Below are 17,111 nucleotides of genomic sequence, written 5' to 3' on the forward strand. Positions count from 1 at the left end.
AAGAAAAAAAGAATGGAAAAGGAATGTGAAGTATATTTGTTGGGAAGGGCATGGAATTTTAGATGGTACAATCCTGATATAGTGAATTTGGGAAGGGACCTGGCTGAAGTGAGGGAGGTATTTGGGAGAGAGCATTCCAAGAAGAGGACTTGGCAGGTGTGAGGGCCCTGAGGTGCGAGCTTGTTGATGACACAGTGGAGGTCTAGGTGGAGAGGGTGCAGCTGAGTGAATCAGTAGAGAAATGGGATCTGGTGTCAGAGAGATGATGACGGGCCAGGTTGTGAAGGATCTTGCAGTTCACAGGAAGGACCTTGGCTCTTGCCTCGAGATGTGAAGATGTGACTCATGTTTAATGGAATAGTTCTAACCATCAAGAACACATTGATTTGCATTCCTCTAATAATGAGCAATGTTGAGCATCTTTTCAAGTGTTTGTTGGCCATCCGTATATCTTCTTTGGAGAAGTGTCTATTTAGGTCTTCTGCCCAGTTTTTGATTGGGTGTTTTGTATACAGTGAGCTGCATGAACTGCTTCTATATTTTGCAGATTAATCCTTTGTCAAAGAGGCTCAAGAGGAAAGGGATATATGTATTCATATAGCTTATTCACTTTGTTGTATAGCAGAAAGCAGCACAGCATTGTAAAGCAATTATACTCCAATTATATTTTTTAAAAAGTAAGAAAATACATTGAAGGGAGTCAGGCCTAGGTGAGGGTGAAGCAAGGGAGGCAAGGCAAACAATCTGGTTCTGTTTTCATTTAAAATCTGCCATTTTGTTCACCATGAATTCTTTTCATTGATTCTTTATTTTTTTTTTAAAATATTCTATTAATTTATCATTTGTCTTAACTACTGACTTTTATGATGCCTCTTACATTTTGCATTTAAGACAGGGCCTTGCTTCCCTTGCTCTGGTTGGAAAGGTTGAGAGGCGAAGCAAGGAGACCAGTTAGAAATACTGCGACATCCAGGTGAGAGAGACCAGTGGCTTGTGGTAGAATGATGATAGTGGGTGTGGTGAGAAGTGATCAAGTTCTGGAATATGTCTTACAGATGAGTTGTATGCACTGGGAGAGAGAAAAACAAGAGACTGAGGATGATACTGTTCTTTGGCCTGGGCAGCTAGAGAAATGGAGTTGCCATTTTACCGAGATGAGGAATAAGGAGTTTGTGGAAAAAGAGCAGGAACTCAGTTGGAGGCATTTTGATTTCAAGATGCCCATTAGGTAGCCATGTGAAGAGGTTCAGTGCACAGTTAGATATATAAGTCAGAATGTTATAGGAGATTTATTGACAGAAGATACCAATTTGGCTGCAATCTGCCTGGAGATGATGCTTAAGCTGTGAAATTGTATGAGATCAGTAGGGACTGGGTGTTAGAAAACAGGTCAAAGGACTAATCTCTGGGGTACTCCAACTTTTGGAAGCCAGGAATCAAAGAGGAATCGGCAAAGGGGAATGAGATGAAACAGCCAGACAGGTAGGAGGTGAACCAGGTGAGAGAGGCGAATTGGAAGCCAAGGAGGAAACAAAAAGGATTTTGAGATCAAGTGCCTGGTCAGGTGTGCCAAGACCTGCTAAGGCAAGTAAGATGAAGCCTGAATAGGGATGCAGACCCTGGAGCTAGACCTCCTGGATTCCATTCTGCCTTTTACTCTGTGCCCTGGAGAATTTCCTTAACCTCTTGGTCACTCAGAATCTTCCACTGAGGGGAGCAGTAGTCTTTCTCTGGGGGTCATTGGGTGAGTATTACATGAGTAAATATTTTGGGAGGGCTTCGGAAGAGTTCCTAGAATGTAGTAAGTGCTGGATTCATGTTGGGCACAGATAAGTAAAAATAGAAAAGGGAAAGAGAAGAGGCCATCTCCCCAACTTCTCAGAGATTGTACAGTAAGAAATTCCAGAGGTTCGTGGAACAGTTGGTTACCTAGATGAGAATAAAGAAGAAAGGGGCAAAGAAATGGAAGTTGGATAGAGAGAGAGATGATGGGAAATATTAGGAAAGAATAAAGGAAAGAATCATGGATTCCCCTCCCCACAGCATCAGTTTGCTTATTTGTGAATCAGGATAAAAGGCAGGTTGTGACATTGCTCTTGTGGAGATGAAATGAGAAAACATCTGTGAAGTGTTGAGTTAGGTCTAGCATGCTAGGTACTCCCACCTGCCTTTCTGTCACTGCTAATTACTCATGTTGGAGGGGAGAAGCAGAGGAGGGAAACAGCGAAGAGATTGCTGAAAGGTCTTTCTCGCCATGACAGCACTTCCTTCTCCTCCTTCCTTATTGATTATGAAAATTAGGTGAAGGAGGGGCTAATAGTATAAAAAACCAGAGGTCTCCTCCAGCTCTGCCAACTTTCATTAATCTGCCCTCAAACCCCCCATCCTGATTTTTCTTAGCAAAGGAAGACTTTGTTCAAGCGTATGCTCACCACCAAACCTGCTGCATAAATATGCTACCCTCTTTTGTGCTTCCATTCTGTGGAAACTGAGTCTCAGTTTCCTAACATTTAAAATTTAGGATAATATTAGTTCCTACTTCATAGGGTTTGTTTTTAAGGATTAAGTATTTTAAATGTATTCATATTTAAAATGGCTACTGACATTTAAAAACTGCCCAGAAAGTGTTTGCTATTTTATTATTTAATTGTGATTATAATTGATCTCTAATTCCAAGGGGTAGCGTTGCAAGACCACTTGCTGGGAGAATAAAGTCCCAAGTCCTTAGGATGATACGTCATATATTCAGGACCAGCTCCCAGATTCCCTTTCCAGTGTCACTCAGAGACCCTGCTGCTGGGAATTCCCATGTTTTCTTATATTAATACTTCTGAGCTCTCTGTTTCAAATGCTCTTTCTTTCTCTTCCCTTCTCTTCCCTACCATTCCCTTCTCGCATTTCACCTGACTACATCTGCCTTGTTCATCCTTCCAGACTACTGAAATAGTGTCTGCTCTGTGATGATTTCTTTGATCCTCTCTATTGATAATGTTAGATGCCACATCCTTAATTCTCTCATGAAAGCTGATACCTTCCTTGGTTGTTGGAGATAGTACTATAACTATTTGCTTACTTAACTAAATTGTGAACGTCCTGAACATAAGGAGTATGTTGTACTCATCTTTGCCTAGAAGAAGGTTTAGCCTGACTTTATGCTTAGTAAATACCTGTGGAACAAAGGAAGGACTTTTCATGGGTATTTTATAAATTGTAGTGACTTGCACTGATCAGAAGTAAATTGAGTCTGCATCTAATTTCCTAATACTTATTATTATGCTTGTTCCAGTCACTTCCTGAAAGTTCTATCCTAGAATGAATTTGCTTTATGTAAGGAATTGATTTGCAAGTTTCTCTGCATTTATGAATGAGTCATCATATCTGGGAGAATACAGTTTTATAAAATTAAAAGTTTGAGTGCAAAGTGATTGAAAAATAAGAGCTTATGTTTGGATTTAATTTTTTTCTCAAGGCCTTTCTGGTTTTATATTTGCAATGTGAGTGCCTATTTGATAAACATAAAGTGAACCTGGAAGTTACTGGGGATCAAGATTTCTGCCTGCCTGAAAGTCACAGGTAGATTGGAATGAGCAATCACCTTATCACTTGGCTGAGACTGATTGATAGAAATTTCCAGAGTTCACTATTGGACAAGATCAGAGCTGCTGTTCCTGACCTTTGACCCTGATGGTCTCTAATGCCAGTGGGTCCTGGCTCAGGGAAGGTTGCAGGGAACAGAGGTAAGAAGGAAGCTGGAAGAAAAAAGAAGGTTGGAGGGGAAGATCATGACTTTTCCAAATCTAGAGCTGTCAGAAACATACTGTACAATGCTCTTTTTTTCTCCTTGTATGCTGCTTCTAAATCAGAACCCTAATCTGTAAAGAAGAAAACCATACATAAAAGTTGAACATAAAAATTGGGCTCACATAGAGAACCTAGTTGTTGAAGGGAAAATATGAGAATATGAGGGGAATTTAGGCGATATTTGTATCCAGATTTGCCTGAAGTTATAACGATATGGGAAGATCTTAATGCCCCGGTGGCTACTAGGGAAACAGAGAAAGTGGGAAAATAAGTTTTTTGTTTGTTTGCTTTTAAAGTCTCTCAAAACAGTAAACTGAGCAAGACACGAGACAAAGGTAAGAGACATGCAGGATGGAAAATCACACTTACAGGACGAAGAAAGAATGGCTTTGCAAAAGCTGGAATGGTAGCTATGAATGAGAGGCAGAGAGGAACAAAAAGCCGGTGAAAGACAAAGGCAGAACTAAGGTTAGAAGGTTTCTTGGTGAAAAACTAATTGAAGTAATTGTCCTCAACTTTAACCAAGAGGCCAACAAATACTTGCTATCTATTGCAAATGTATAATGCCAGGCATTGGGCTAGACAATCTAGAGTTAGCAAATGTAGTAGTTTTGTTAATTTATTTCTATCTTATTTGTTTTGTATTTTGCTTTTTTCCTGAAGCGAATGGATAGGGAAACTGAATGGAAAGTAACACTATTCCTGACTTGGTAAGCGCAGAAAAGCTGTTCTTTGTGACTGAGGATACTTGGGGTCCTGTACTAGCAATGTGCCACGTGCATGTCAAATTGACGGGAGCTTCACTTGCTGTTGGGACCTCTCCAAACCAAATCCAGTCTTTCCCTAAAGTCTTATTGTTGCATGATGTGGGCCTTGTGGCTCAGATGGTAAAGAATCTGCCTGCAATGGGGGAGACATGGGTTCGATCCCTGGATTGGGACGATCCACTGGAGAAGGAAATGGCAACCCACTCTAGGATTGTTGCCTGGAAAGTCTCATGGACAGAGGAGCCTGGTGGGCTACAGTCCATGGGGTCACAAAGAGTTGGACATGACTAAGCTACTAACACACCAGGTTGGACATAACTCTTAGGCAACATGCAAGTTGTACAAGTGATTTTGTCATGAATTTCAGCCTTCTAATATCCCTCTGGGAATCTCACACAGGAGTTTCAAATTGTACTGAAATGGTTTGTGAAGGGTTTATGCCCAAGTTTACACGTTTGCCTGATGAGATTCAGTAAAAATTACTCTGTAGTACTTGATAAAATAATTTAAATTAACTCTAAAGTCTCTTTGGAAAAGTGTTAACAATTAGTCTTAAGCTCATTTTGGAAGCGAATTAATGTGATAGCTCTTTATTTGGCCATAAATCATGAATAGTAACAAAATTAATGCAGAATATGCATACATAAAATTCCAGAGTGTAGCCACAACAACATCTCAAAAAGTCCTAATACTTGGCGTCTTATTTTTAAAAAACAACATATATAAACAAAAAAAAATCAAATTAACCAGAATACCTTCTATTTTTTTCAGGCACTAGTAATGAATTATGCATTAAGTTGGGCATGGTCAGTTTGAGCAAAAATTAGACAAAAATTAACTTAAAATAATAAACTTGTTCATAGTAGTTATATTAATTTTGCTGGTAAATACTGACAAAATCCTCCTTTTAGAGTAGCCTGCACATTTTTAGAGAAAGACAAGTTTGCATTTAAATTTCAGTTCTGCCACCATGATTTTCATTCTTCTGAGACACTATTTCCTATTTTAAGAAAAGAATAGGAACATAGATACTTACATGTTTTTCTTTCCTTTTTTTTTAAACACAGGATTAAATAAATCAGATCATGGACATGAGAGCATCTTACAATGTGCCTGGCATATGGAAGACACTTAATAATCATTCCTTATTTGTTCCTTATCTGCTGCTTTGGCTGACTTTTTAGCCATCATGGTCTGTGGCTCTCTGAATGGTTATTCTCCTTTCCAGAAACTGAGGGGAAGAGAAGTGCAGTTTTGAATGTACTATATTATCTTGACTTCTTTCTTACTTCTTTAATAATCTAGTTATTTCATTTACTTGCCTTCATTTATCAGTAGGAAAAATCTCTAGGGTCCTCAGTGTTTGAATGCTTTTGTGTGTATGTATGTGTGATGTCTTATAAAGCAAATTAATTTTTTAATAAAAATTAGAAATAATATAAATATCCAATGATGAAGAAATATGTTAATAAGCAGTGGTACAGTATAGCTAATAAAGTTGTTGTTCTAGTAGAGCATGTCATTTAAGCAGATATTTGTAAAATATAATAAAGTAAAAAAAAATGGTGGGTTACAAAACTCTGTATAGGCTGATTTTATTTGTGTTAATTTTTGTACTGTACATTTTTGTTAATGTACATTTTTGTACATTATAATCATCAGACTGACTATAAAAGGCTAACTGATTATTATTAATTAACTGGGTGGTTAATTAAAAATTATTTCATCATTCTTGCTTATTTAACTACCTTAGCTCTCTATAACATACAGCTCTTACTCTAATTTTAAAAAGTTAAATTATATTAATAAATGAATGTCAATGTAAGCAAATCATCAAAAACTATGAGATATGGTCAAGATTCTGTTCTGAGGAAGTTGTTTATTTTCAGCATTTTTCTAAGTGATAATCATTTCACTAAAGAGGCTAGGAAAAGAGCAACATAGACTAAAAGAAATCTGAAGGAATTAAACATAAAAGTAAATTAATAAGACAAAAATTTGTAGATAAATACATGTAAGAGCTGATTGAAGAGATGGTAAATTAGCACATCTCTGGCAATCTTGACAAGATAAAATGAAGAAAACTGTTTTAAAAACAAGGAAAAAATTGAATATAACCACAGATCAAGAGACTTTTAAAGAAAATGTTTTTATCAATAAATTGAAAAATGCAGTAGTCAATTACTTGGGAAACTGTGAATTTTTAAAATTGCTTCAAGGGTAAGTTAAAAATTTGAATATACCAATGACTGTAAACTGTATTGGAAAAAATCATTGTATTCTTCCCAAATAACAGATCCAAGTGGCTTTATTAGGCAAGTTTTATAAACTTTGTATGTGTCTGTGCATGTCATTCATGTCTGACTCTGTGACACCATGGACTGTGTCCACCAGGCTCCTCTCTTCATGGAATTTCCTAGGCAGGAATACTGGAGTGGGTTGCCATTTCCTACTGCAGGGGATCTTCCCAACCCAGGGATCAAGCCTATGTCTCTTGCATCTCTTGCATTGGTAGGTGGATTCTTTACTACTGTGCCACCTGTTGTAAACTTTAAGTTTTCTTAAATGAGTTTTACAGACTCATTTAAGAAATATATATTATTATAGAAAGATTTTGAAGCATAGAGTAATAACAGAAAACATGTGAAATTTTGACAGATTTAGCATATCTCTTATACAAAGCCAAATATATCACAAAACAGAAAACTATAGACCAGTATCACAAGTATAGATATGAACTGCATACAGCAAAATATCAAAACATTAATATACAATAAACATGGGTTTATTACAAGACTACAAAGATTATTCAGCATCAGGGATTCTATTAGTTTAATTCATTTCATTGATTTAAAGAAGAAAAAATATGAACGTCCGAGTAAATGTAAATTCAACACACACTATTGGTTTAAAAAAAGGAAAAAACTCTTAGTAACAGAATAGTAATTCTTAAATTAATAGAGTATCTATCAGAGATATGCAGCAAACATTATACTAGTTAGTGAAATACTGCAATAATTCATTCTCAGTAAAAAGAAGTAAATCAACTATATAACACTATTAGAACTAATAAAGAATACTACAAAGACAGTTATAAAAATATTTCATACTTAAGCAGAAAGAAACAAATGAGTATCTAAAAAATATTAACAAAAATTTTAAAATAACAATGAATAATGTGAAATATCCAAAATCCGTAAGAAGAAAATATGAAATTCTACTGAAGGATCTAAAAGCCTTGGTAAATGGAGGTCTTATTATAAAGATTAATTCTTCTAAAATTAAACTAGTGCAATACCAATTTAAATTGCAATTAAATTATTTTGAAATTTGACAAACTGACTCTAAGTTAATCTGGCAAGAAAAATGGCAACATATATCACAGCATGTATTGAAAGTGTGAAGTTACTTGGAGCTAGCCCAGTCAAAAGTTAAAACAGGCAATGGTGATCATTTGGTATGCATAGAAATATTGAATTACCATGTTGTGTACATAGAATTAACATAGTGTTATAGATCAATTATACTTCAACAAAAATAATTAAAATAGGCACAGGAATAAACAAATAGATTAATGGCACGTTAAAAAAGAAATCTAGCCCATAGTTAACTGCCAACAGGTGTAATCATAGGGAGATCATAGACAATTTGAGACAAAGATGAAGTTGGCATACCATCTCACAGCATATACCCGAATTCTAAGTGGAAAAGAAATAACCTTTATAAACACTGTATAACTGCTAGAAGAAAGTATGGGAGAACATTTTTATAATCTTGCAATGTGGAAAGTCTTCCTAACTAAGCATATTGAAAGCCAGAAATGAAAAGACTAATAGATGTGACTATGTAAAAATTACAAATATCTATAATGGCAAAATAAAGTTAAGAAGAAGCCACAATCTAGAAGAAAATGATTGCTACTACATAATATACAGAAATTAATATCTGTAATATACAAAGTACTTAAAATCAATAGTAAAGAGACTCATAAATAAGTGGGCAAAGAGCAAAGGACACAAGCAGTCAATTCACAGAAAAAAGTAGTTTATAAATTTGTTTAAATATATTATTTATGTTTAGTGACAGAAAAGACAAATCAAAACCAAGATACTTGGTTCTGCCTTTTGTGGTGTTTAATCTTTAAGTCGTGTCCAACTCTTGGCGAGCCTGTGGATTGTAGCCCGCTAGGCTCCTCTATCCATGGGATTTCCCAGGCAGTAATACTGGAGTGGGTTGCCATTCCTTCTCCAGAGGATCTTCCCAACCCAGGGATTGAACCTGGGTCCCCTGCATTGACAGGTGGATTCTTTACCACTGAGCCACCAGGAAAGCCCTTTTGCCTTTTATGGGGCAGAATTAAAATTTCCAAATAATACAAATAATAATAAACATAGCTGACATTAACTGAACAATTACTATTGGCTATGTTCTAAAAGTGTAATATATAATTTATTTAATCCATATTAAAACTCAGTGGGGTAGGTATTATTCCTATGATATAGGTAATAAACCAAGTAAGGTTAATGAGCCCAAGGTTACTTGGTAATAGGTGGAAGAACTATGACTTGAATCTGTGCTTCCCTGTTGACTTGGGTGGTAAAGAATTCACCTATAATGCAGGAGACCTGAGTTCAGTCCCTAGGTTTGGAAGATCCCCTGGAGGAAGGCATGTAAGCCCACTCCAGTATTCTTGCCTGGAGAATCACCATGGACAGAGGAGCCTGGCTGGCTACAGTCCATGGGGTCACAAAGAGTCAGACATGACTGAGGGACTAAGCCTAAGTATGACTTGAATCTAAGTAGCCTGGGTCTAGCATCTGTGCTCTTAATTACTAAATTTGACTTCTCACCTACTTTGGCCACATGATATGAAGAGTTGACTCATTGGAAAAGACCCTGATGCTGGGAAAAATTGAGGGCAAGAGGAGAAGGGGACGACAGAGGATGAGATGATTGGATGGCATCATTGGCTCAGTGGACATGATTTTGAGCAAACTCCGGGAGATAGTGAAAGACAGGCTAGCCTGGCGTGCTGCAGTCCATGGGGTTGCAGAGTCAGACGTGATTTAGTAACTAAACATCAGCAACATCTCAGAAATAATAGGCAAGTTGTGACAGGGAGAAGAGGGAGATTATATCTACCAGCCTCCCTTAGAGTGTGAAAACCATGATACCGTGATGTAACGGATGAAGGTGATACTGTGAGTCTATGTTCTCTTCCATGGGGACAGATGTTATTGGTCATTTAAAGCAATATGGTAAGTTAGCCTCTTTGCTTGAATGAAATGAGTTATTGTTATAATTTTTAAATAGTGCTGTGGATGGACAGTCTGATGGTTCAGTTGGATGCATTTAGAATCTAACACCTGCTGGACATAATCCAGAATGGACACATGGTCCTTACCAGCCCTCTATTATGTCCTTGGTCACACCTCATTCAAACATCACTCTGTGACAAAGTGTGGAGTCTTCACAGGTGACCAAGTCATGTGTCATTTGACAGCATGTTAATTTCTATTCCTATATTTAAATTAAAGCATTATTTGTTTCTCATTTATCTTTAGCTTTTTTGGATTGTAGAAAGTCAGAGAGGAGGGTGTCAGCTATGGACCAAGTATTTGATGCAGTAGTGCAGTTTTGGGTAACCAAAGCCACAAGTACTTCTAATGGGCAACAAACACAACTATTTTGGTAACAGGGTCTTCTCTCTTTCTCTTTCCCTCTCCCTCCTCCTCCTTCCTTTCCTTTCTCCTTTAAACATCCATTTAACTACAGTTAAAAAACTACTGTTTTCCTTCTCCTTTCTCTTACTGTCTTCCACTCTTTAATCTTGTACTTTATTCTCTCTCCTGCTCCTTTGGTGACACCAATGGTGAAAGAAGTTGATGATTCCATCCAGAAGGTATACCATATTTTTAAGACAAGTTATTAACAGTTGTAGAGAAGCAATGCTGACAGACACCATCTCTAAATAAATGGCTATTTTTGCAAAGATGTATAGGACCAGCTGATACTTTGATTACTGTTTGTTGATGTTTAAATCCATACACCATCCTACTTGGAATCATTCTGAGTCCTAAATAGAGTAACTTGAAATAGCAAATCCTAAGATACCGGGAAAATTGCACCACAGTAAAAATATCTATGGAGAAAAATAAAACTGTACCAGAGTAAAAATACTGTTGGGGCTACCAACTAAGAATTTATAAAAAAAAAAAAAAAAGAAGCAGCAGAAATATAATAGACAAATGATTGGATTACAGTTTGTGTACATTTCTTTGTGTATATACTTACACCTGGACTAAATTAGAGCATTATGAACATTTGGGTGATGAGAAGGCATGTCTCTTCAACTTTTGTTTTAATAATTAAAAATCAGGAATCACACACAATCTCTTTTGGAAAGATAAGACTAGCCAAACTCTTGGGAAAGCACATTCATCTGGCCCACGTATCATTATTACTGCAAAACAGTCCTGACATCTGGAAATTCTTCTTGTTTTGTTTGAGGAAAAAGTCCTTTCAAATAGTCAAAATTTTTATTTTCACTTTAAAAGTCTGTTCAAAACTGCAAAATTTATGGTCCAGTAGAAACACCTGCTATTTAGCATATTCTCATTAAGTGGTTATTACAAAGGTACATTTTATCTTCTTCAAAAGATACTTCACCATTTATTTGCTTCAAATGACCTTTAAATGTCAACAAAGAGCCTTTAAATCCCTGAAATTTAGCTTGAAACTATAAATTACATGAGGAAAGACAGGAGAGGAAGTGTTAACCTATGTGTGTCTTGTCAAACTAGGACTTTGAGATTTAACTGCAAATGTTCCGGAATTTTAGCAGAAACTATGAAGAAAGAACAGATTCCCTACCTGGCCTCATGGCATATTCACCTGTATTGGGGAATCATCCTTACCATCTCTAGAGGAATTATGATTCGACTGGTCTGGAATGGAACCCAGGATAGTCTAAAATGGTATGGTCTGAAGCCTCCTCAGGTGATAATATGCAACCAAGTTTAGAACTTCTGAATTAAACTCTAGTCTATATTTGTAAAATGTCAAACAAAATGAAATACAGAGAGTAATTTATTCCACCTGCCAAATAGTTGGGATATACACATTTTTAAAAATTACTAAAAAATTCTGTAAAAGAAAGGCAGCGACTAGGTTACAGGAGAAAGAAAATAATTCAAAATTGTCTTTAATATTTGTCCTGTCTACATTCTCATTACTTTCAATGAGTAAATGTTTTCATAATTGCTAGCATTTAGAAATAAAGTCCTTGAGTAAAGAAGATTGCTCTTCTAATGTGGGTGGGCCTCACCTAGTCAACTGAAGACCTGAATAGAATAAAGGCTAAAGGCAATTCTGCCCAGCCTGAGTGCTTGAGTTGGGACAGCAGTTTTTTCCTACATTCAAAGTTGAACTGAAACGTTGGCTTTTCTTGGGTCTCTAGGCCTCTGGCTTCCAGATAGGAATTACATGTGTGCTGTCCTGGGTCTCCAGATTGCCAGCTGGAGATCTTGGGACTTATGTGCCTCCATAATGAGATGAGCCAGTTCTTCACAATAAACCTATTTATCTATTGACAGATAAACAGATTTATGTATATCTTATAGATACGAGAACTTTGACAACACTAAAACCATGTACATGTATGTATTAGCCAATTAGGATTCCAATTGGAATATTGGTTCTGTTTCCCTGGAGAACTCTGGCTAACACATATACATACATGGATTTGGTGTTGTCATTGTCGTGGTACATGTAACATCAGGGTATCAGCCATCATCAGATGGCTATCATGTTACCCTCACTCAATAATAATGTTCAACTCTGACCCTATGCCTGACTTTCTTAAAGATCCCTGGGAAAGAGAACTGGCAGAGTTTAGAAATTCTAGAATCACATAACCTAACAAGAGTAGAATTTTCTTGCAGTTCAGTTCAGTTGCTCAGTCATGTCCAACTCTTTGCAAGAGTCAGTCACTCTTTGCGACCCCATGGACAGAAGCATGCCAAGCTTTCCTGTCCATCTCCAACTTCTGGAGCTTGCTTAAACTCATAGTCATTAAGTTGGTGATGCCATCCAACCATCTCACCCTCTGTCGTCCCCTTCTCTTCCTGCCTTCAATCTTTCCCAGCATCAGGGTCTTTTCCAATGAGTCAGATCTTCGCAACAGGTGACCAAAGTATTGGAGCTTCAGCTTCAGCATCAGTCCTTCCGATGAATATTCAGGTCTGATTGATTTCCTTTAGGATTGACTGGTTGGATCTCCTTGCAATCCAAGGGACCCTCAAGAGTCTTCCCCAAGACCACAGATCAAAAGCATCAATTCATACACGCAGGAATTGAATCCAGGTCTCCTGCATTGCAGGCAAACCATTTACCAACTGAGCTACCAGGGAAGCCCCGAATTTCCTTGCATGTATGTTTAATTTCTAAGTTGACTTAGAAATTGGTAAAGTGGTAATCAGCATACAATGTAGATATCCCTCAGCTTAAAGGCAGATACTTACCCAGTAGTCCTGGGACCAATAATTGGTATGGCAGATTACAGAGATCTGATTAGTTGTTGAGGTCTGGTGTTATCATGTGTCTTTTTATTTTTGTTGAGATTTGTCCTTTTGAACTTATTTGCTGCATCTGTTACCCTCAGACCAATTTGGAAAAAGTAAGTTGAAAACTCAATTCTTAACAAAGCTGCCAATCACTGACTAATGGGATACATTCAATCCTGGAGAGAATCTTACAAAATCAACTATCTAAAGCTCTGTACTACAGTGACCCTGAGGCAATCTGACACTTGCTATAAAGGACAATCTTATGCTTCCCTTTAAAAAGCAGCTTATATAAATTCTAATTTTATTCTAACTTACATGCATTGGTGTAAAATTCCCTCATTAAATCGTTGTCTCCTTATTTCTAATCAGCCATTGTGTTCTGATATTTAGCTTTCTTTTGAATTCCCATTGCCATTTTTATCATTTATGCAACCCTTATCTATTTTTTTTCATTTATTTTTATTAGTTGGAGGCTAATTACTTCACAACAGCAACCCTTATCTAATATTGGGCTTCCCTTGTGGCTCAGCTGGTAAAGAATCACCTGCAATATGGGAGACCTGGGTTCAATCCCTGGGTTGGGAAGATCCCCTGGAGAAGCGAAAGGCTACCCACTCCAGTATTCTGGCCTGGAGAATTCCATGGACTGTATCATCCATGGGGTCACAAAGAGTTGGACATGACTGAGTGACTTTCATTCATTTCATTCATTATTTAATATCTAGATCACTGTTACAATTCAGCCTCTAGTTTGTTCTAACTTTAATGCCATCTGTAAAACACTGGTTAATTTTCTTAAATATTTCTTTAATATTACTCTTCTATTAACATAATTCCAATAGCCTCATATAACTATCAATGTCAATTTTTCTATTTTGTTACCTGTCAAACATCTCTAATACTTCATATTAAGTTGCACTTCATATTTCCAGCATATACCTTCCCTCACTCAGGCCAATTGAAGGATGGCTAGGAGTTAGGTGAAGGGAGAAGAGGAGAAATGAACTGTAGGGGACAGGATGTAAGTGAAATAATATGGATGGTTGAGAAGTTGAGTATGATTAGACTTTGAATACAATTTGGGGAGGGTTTTCTTGAGGTATGTCTTTGAGGATGTTTCTGGATGATATGAATGCTAGAATCTGTAGACTGAGTCAAGCAGATTGCTCTTCCTAATGTGAGGATGCCTTATCTAGTCAACTGAGGGCCTGAATAGAATAGGGGAAGGGAACGAGAGTGACAGTAGATCAGGCTGGTAAGGCAGGCAAGAATTAAATCAATCTATCCATTGGCGTAATAGAGCATTCTTGTTGTATTATGAAGTCACTGAGATCACCTCGGAAGAATTCTAGGACCCTGTGTACTTTAGAAAGAGAACTCTTGAGTTTTCTTGCATGCATGCATGCCTTGTTGCTCAGTTGTGTCCAACTCTTGTGACCCCATGGACTGTGGCCTGCCAGGCTCCTTTGTCCATGGAATTTTCCAGGCAAGAATACTGGAGTTTGTTGCCATTTTCTACTCTAGGAGATCTTCCTAACTCAGGGATCAAACCCACATCGACTGTGTCTCCTGCATTGCAGGCAGATTCTTTACCCACTGAACCATCAGGGAAGCCTGATGCATTAACTTGAGGATAGTTTAAAGGCAGAAAGACTAGTTTAGAGACAGATGGGGGAAAGGGGGCAGAACGATAGTTGAAAATAAATGTAGCATGAAGAGAAGGAGGGCCCTAAACTCTCCAAGGACATACACTCATCTTCTTAGCCTTTAGCCTCATTCTTAGTTGTCATTTCATACATATTTGCTGAACAGAATGGAAATTTTATATAACCTCTCTGACTATTCCAGATTTTGTGCTCTTTAACTTTATAGTTTCACCACATGATATTGGAATATACAATATTTTGCTCTGTGTTATTCATTATTGGTTCATAAGTCTTAAGGGTGTCATAGTTATGAACAAAAAACTATGGGATCACAAATTCATACTGACTTAGGTTCAGCTGTTGAGTTCCATCCCTTAAGAATTTTGCAAACTTGGTTTAAGTTATTTAACCAAGTCCCAGTTTATTAATTTCAAAATTGAGGATGATGATACCTGCCTCGTAGGGTTGTTATAGTGATCCAAAGTGACTGGATGAGTGCACATTCTGGTACATGGCACTCACTAATGTTTTCCTTTACCTCTTCTCCTTCTCCCCCAGTTAGGTGGCTGTTTTATTCAATAAACAGTATTATGCAGCTGTTATGCATATATTACACTTTTAGGTTTGGAAATTAAATAGGATACTTTTCTTGCCTTTCGGACACTCCTAATTTTGTAAATAATATTCATTTCGAACAAAGTAAGAGGCTTTGAAGAAGGGAGTGATTAATTATCCCAGAGCTGCTGTGGGAGCTCTAGAGAATCCTTCATGGATTCTCCTAAAATCCTTGATTTTAGGGACAAATGTACAATGTATCTTTGTATGCAACACAACATCTAGAAGAATGGTGAACTCAACAGTCTCAATAAATCGGTTCCCAGTGGGTAAGTTAACATTATAGTCTCCCTGATGCCCTTTCATCTTGCCACTTCCCTTAAAACGAACACTGACACCAACCCCTTCCGTGGCAGTGCTGGTGCCCCAAAGCTCCTCCACATACGATTTCCTCTTCAGGGGTCTGTTATCATGCCTATGCAGGGGACTGGTTTGGGGGCAGTTTATATTAGCTCATGCTTGCTTTTTTGCTGTGCTAATGACCATCATTCAGCAATCTGCACCTTTATAAGTGCCTTTGAAAACTTTGATAATTTTGTTGTTGTTGTTGTAGTAACTATGAAAATAATAAAACCTGAGAAGTTTGTTCTCTGGGGTGATTTCAGATCAGATTTTTAGGCTCCTGCCCTTGATAATTACCCAGGTCCCTTTGAATCACTCTATCCTGACTTTGGAAATGGCAACCCACTCCAGTATTCTTGCCTGAAAAACCTCATGGATTTTCCTCCCGTGGAGGAGCCTGGTAGGCTGTAGTCCATGGGGTCGCAAAGAGTCGGACACGACTGAGCAACTTCACTTTTCACTTCACATCTTGACTTTGTTAGGAGGCCCTGCCTGTGATAGAAAACGTCTCTGCCTTGGAAAAGATATCACAGAGTCAGGGAGAAAATCGCTCCCCATTTACAGAGCAAGCCAGTCGTGAGGATAGATAATTTCTAAGCCACTGACTTCCCCACTAAAATACTTTCTACATGTTGACTTCATAGCCTCTCTCTCTCCTAACCGTTTTCTTAGTAAAGCATTGTGTAATCAACACAGAAATGAGATGAGAATTACAGCTGTAATAGCTGAGGTTTGTGTACACTTGCTTGGCATCATTCTGAGAGCTTCATGTGTAATTTCTGATCCAATCTCAAAGCAACCTTGATTTTACAGCAGAGGAAACAAACGCAGAGAAATTACCTTGCTAAAAGTCACAAGGGTGTAAGTGGTGAAGCTAGGATTTGAGCCCAGGCCTTCTGGGTCTAGAGCCCTCTGCTTTTCATCTTCCTCTTGGCCATGCCAGCACCATGAATCAGCTTTTTTGTTTTCATCAGAATTGTGGGAATACTTTGAAATCTTGAATTATTATTATTGGAAGTATTAAATTGAGTTATTATTATTATAGTAAATATTTGATTTTATGGCTTATTTTGAAAGAAATAAAAATGAGAGTTTGTAGACATTATAAGATTTTCTCTTATCTTTATTCTCCTCTGGGACCACATAATGGCATTCTCTGATTCCAATGTAAGTAAATACACTTGTATTAAGTAACTGTTTTGAAATGAGGGAGAGATGGAGGAATTAGTATCTGGTAGGCATGATGCTCGAATGACTTTAATAATACATCAAAATTGTTTAATAAGTAAATTCTTTCTCAAAAATCAAATGCCATTCAAATCCCTTGTTCTCTGATTAGCCATGACACTTCCACCCTGAGCTATATCTCCTCA

General features: G+C 37.4%; 1 protein-coding gene across 7 annotated transcripts in view; it reads right to left on the minus strand.

The window, feature by feature from the left end:
• A1CF (APOBEC1 complementation factor) overlaps positions 1-17,111 on the minus strand; it is an 81,498-nt gene that overhangs the window by 58,116 nt on the left and 6,271 nt on the right. For 4 of the 7 annotated variants that reach the window (XM_043477005.1, XM_043477007.1, XM_043477004.1 and 1 more), the window contains exon 1: positions 5,605-5,910. The exons of 2 other annotated variants lie outside the window; for them this stretch is intronic. The gene's annotated coding sequence lies outside the window, so the exon portion shown is untranslated. Of the gene's footprint in view, positions 1-5,604; positions 5,911-17,111 lie in introns of those variants that run through there. One more of the 7 variants, XM_043477002.1, reaches the window with a different exon arrangement.

This window comes from Cervus canadensis, chromosome 8, assembly GCF_019320065.1.
Source record: "Cervus canadensis isolate Bull #8, Minnesota chromosome 8, ASM1932006v1, whole genome shotgun sequence".
Lineage (NCBI taxonomy): Eukaryota > Metazoa > Chordata > Mammalia > Artiodactyla > Cervidae > Cervus > Cervus canadensis.